Genomic DNA, 4,278 nt, shown 5'->3' with positions numbered 1-4,278 from the left:
GAACAATCTGCCCACCATCCTTCAACTAATCTGCTGTTACCTGATCCTCCCCAACTGCCTTCCCTCTTTGCATATCTCCGAAGGCTTTCTTTACTTCTGCCGGTGTTACCTGTGGGATTTCGGATTCCTCTAGACTATTTTCTATTCCATTATCGTCGTGGGTGTCACTGGTACTGTATAAATCTCTATAGAATTCCTCAGCCACTTGAACTATCTCCTCCATATTAGTAATGATATTGCCGGCTTTTTCTCTTAACGCATACATCTGATTCTTGCCAATTCCTAGTTTCTTCTTCACTGTTTTTAGGATTCATCCGTTCCTGAGAGCCTGTTCAATTCTATCCATATTATAGTTCCTTATGTCCGCTGTCTTACGCTTGTTGATTAACTTAGAAAGTTCTGCCAGTTCTATTCTAGCTGTAGGGTTATAGGCTTTCATACATTGGCGTTTCTTGATCAGATCTTTAGTCTCTTGCGGTAGCTTACTGGTTTCCTGTCTAACGGTGTTACCACCGACTTCTATTGCACACTCCTTAATGATGCCCATAAGATTGTCGTTCATTGCTTCAACACTAAGGTCCTCTTCCTGAGTTAAAGCCGAATACCTGTTCTGTAGCTTGATCTGGAATTCCTCTATTTTCCCTCTTACCGCTAACTCATTGATCGGCTTCTTATGTACCAGTTTCTTCCGTTCCTTCCTCAGGTCTAGGCTTATTCGAGTTCTTACCATTCCTGTGGTCACTGCAGCGCACCGTGCCGAGCACGTCCACATCTTGTATGATGCCAGGGTTAGCGCAGAGTATGAAGTCTATTTCATTTCTAGTCTCGCCGTTCGGGCTCCTCCACGTCCATTTTCGGTTATTCCGCTTGCGGAAGAAGGTATTCATTATCCTCATATTATTCTGTTCCGCAAACTCTACTAATAACTCTCCCCTGCTATTCCTAGTGCCTATGCCATATTCCCCCACTGCCTTGTCTCCAGCCTGCTTCTTGCCTACCTTGGCATTAAAGTCGCCCATTTGTATAGTGTATTTAGTTTTCACTCTACCCATCGCCGATTCCACGTCTTCATAGTAGCTTTCGACTTCCTGGTCATCATGACTGGATGTAGGAGCGTAGACCTGTACAATCTTCATTTTGTACCTCTTGTTAAGTTTCACAATAAGACCTGCGACCCTCTCGTTAATGCTGTAGAATCCTGTATGTTACCAGCTATATTCTTATTAATCAGGAATCCGACGCCTAGTTCTCTTCTCTCCGCCAAGCCCCGGTAGCACAGGACGTGCCCACTTTTTAGCACTGTATATGCTTCTTTTGGCCTCCTAACTTCACTGATCCCTATTATATCCCATTTACTGTCCTCTAATTCCTCCAATAGCACTGCTAGACTCGCCTGACTAGATAACGTTCTAGCGTTAAACGTTGCCAGGTTCATATTCCAATGGCGGCCTGTACGGAGCCAGTGAATAAAGAGTGTTAAAGGCTCAGAGGCTTAAAGAATGATAAACAGTTATGCTTTAGAGCATATTTTGGTAACAAATATATGCCATCTTCATTTCAGTGGAATGGAAATAGGTGATTGAGCACAGCCATGCTATTGTAGCGTGCATGAAGGAATACAGGAGAGCCTGGGGGCTAATAAATGTTAATAGAGTGAACAAGTAGCTGTGACTGGCAAGATTATTTTACTCCACAGAGGATGCTGCAGTAAGGTTTGTGCAACTGTAAGCAATACGACAACGAGTGAGAGAGAGAGAGAGAGAGAGAGAGAGAGAGAGAGAGAGAGAGAGAGAGAGAGAGAGAGAGAGAGAACAACTTTAGTGAAAATGCCTGCAGAGTCAGTTAGGCTCCCTCCACGCAGGAAGGACAAGCTTCTACCGCGACGCTGCCACTACGAGAACGAGTGAAATATTACTTGTAATATATGGATTTGTATGGCACGTGAGGATGTGCACCCAATTTGCCACTACGCTTTTTTTCTATTTTATGTTCGGCACAGAGTGTGAGTCACTATGGCTTCTTAACTGGAAATTTCTGCGTTCCATTTCACAGTGTTTATGGGGCTACCTACATTCATTTGGCTACTTATGAAGTGATTGGATAATAGAACATGCCCACATTACAGATTTACACAGAACATAATATGAATTCATCATAAAGCTCCACCCAAGAAACTGTTTGTTGGTTATTAAAACAAAAAATGCCAACAAACATTCCCTTACTTTCTTGTGCTGTCCCGCACATGCTGCTAATTAACTAATGTCTACGATGCAGACATTCTGTTCTTTCATTAGGGGTAGGTGCAAGTAGCCCTGACACAATGAACATGCATTCATTGCCTACAAGCTACTGCATGTTGGAATTGGTGTTACAGCAGGCATGGCAAATGTTCTCCCCTACTTCTGTCTTGTGCACCATATGAGCCAGCATTTCATTTCATTGTCGTGTACCTGTTTAAGCTGTTACTAATTCAGAAAGGCAAATATAAAACTTACTACATCAACCATTTCGCATGCAAGATCACTGCACTCATTGCAAAGCTTATTAGAGAGTTTTAGATCAGGGGGATGCAATCGTTGAGGCTCGAAGTACTAGGGGGCCTCAATGCTTGCGTCCCCTTAATCTAGATCTCTATAGTCGCTTGATAATCTTGCTTTGCTTTGAGATGAAGTACACGTACTGTGCACCTGTTTGTTAGCCTATGCACTTCTCTTTCTTCTTAATGTGGCTGTGCATTAGCTAGCTAGGCTGTCACTACATGAATGGGACATTTGGGCCATACCCGACGCTATCAAATAACATTACTTTGCTATAGCTCAGATACTGTGCAAGCTTCTTTTTTATCTAGGCAAAAGAATAAAAAGAGAATGCATGCATAAATGATGTTGACAGCAGCAAACCGTCTCAAGGCGATCATCCTTGATTGTCGCCATTGCTGAGAGAGCAAGCATGCCTGTATTCACTTTGACCACAGGCTGTACATTGTTTAAATCCTGATAGAGGTATGGATAAATAGTGAAGGGGCAGCACATTGGCCACCCAGGCCTTTATGCATGGGCATTGTTGCCTTGTGTGCCCTGTAAACCTCTGTCATCTCTTAAGGCATGAATGACATAACACTACTTCTAGTGACAGGGACATTTTTAGCACCAAGAAGAAATGTAAACATTAGGTGAATACACGCCTATATGGGGTGTTTTTTCAGCAATATGTATTAATATTTGTTTTCATGCAAACATTCTTCTCTTGAAAACACATCTCTGCCTTAAGAAGTAACTGTGATATGTACATTTCACTTTTATGTATGTCATAATTGTAATCAACGAGAAGAGAGGGGGTTAACCGAGGGTCCCGATTTTTATTAGTCATATCATGAGAAGCCAACAAACACTGACACCAAGGACAACATAGGGGAAATTACTTGTGTTTAATAAATGAAATAAGGAAACGATAAATTAATGGAAATTAAAGTGGATGAAAAAACAGCTTGCCGCAGGTGGGAACCGAACCCACAACCTTCGCATTTCGCGTGCGATGCTCTACCAATTGAGCTACCGCGGCGCTGTTTCCCCATCCACTTTCTTGGGTATTTATGTGTCCTAGTAGAACCCTGGGAGTGTTAGCCAGTGCCATCACTCGCATACCTTGGCGGCGGACGTGGAACGTCCTTCTTGCCGCAGGCGTCATGAGAACGTGATCTTTTTGGGTGAAGGCAACTGGTCAATAAACCCACACATGTTACCTGAAGGCATCAATGTTGCCGGATTCGACACCCTCGTTATGTAATAAACGAGAAGAGAGGGGGTTAACCGAGGGTCCCGATTTTTATTAGTCATATCATGAGAAGCCAACAAACACTGACACCAAGGACAAGATAGGGGAAATTACTTGTGTTTAATAAATGAAATAAGGAAACGATAAATTAATGGAAATTAAAGTGGATGAAAAAACAGCTTGCCGCAGGTGGGAACCGAACCCACAACCTTCGCATTTCGCGTGCTTCGCATTTCGCGTCCTTCGCATTTCGCGTGATTGTAATCAGTTGCTCAAGACGTACGGATGGCTAGTTGTTTAGCCATGACTGAACATGGCAGTGCACTTTGAAATAATGACGTAACATAGAATGAACAAATGCCAGCTCTGGTGAGCTCCTGTACATTCATTCGGTGTTACATCATTGTTCAGAAGTGCAATGCCATATTACGTCATGTAAGCAATTGTAGGCTCACTATTAACTTGACAGCTACTAAAGAGACCTCAGCAGTAAAGTGTAACAAA

At 42.8% G+C, this 4,278-nt stretch overlaps 1 non-coding gene across 1 annotated transcript; it reads right to left on the bottom strand.

The window, feature by feature from the left end:
• Positions 1–3,488: 3,488 nt before the first annotated feature.
• TRNAS-CGA (transfer RNA serine (anticodon CGA)) lies at positions 3,489–3,561 on the bottom strand. Its single transcript has one exon. It is a non-coding gene; the product is annotated as a tRNA-Ser (tRNA).
• Positions 3,562–4,278: the final 717 nt, after the last annotated feature.

Source organism: Dermacentor variabilis, chromosome 9, assembly GCF_050947875.1.
Source record: "Dermacentor variabilis isolate Ectoservices chromosome 9, ASM5094787v1, whole genome shotgun sequence".
Classification (NCBI taxonomy): Eukaryota; Metazoa; Arthropoda; class Arachnida; order Ixodida; family Ixodidae; genus Dermacentor; species Dermacentor variabilis.
This window is presented reverse-complemented; position numbering and strand designations above follow the sequence as displayed.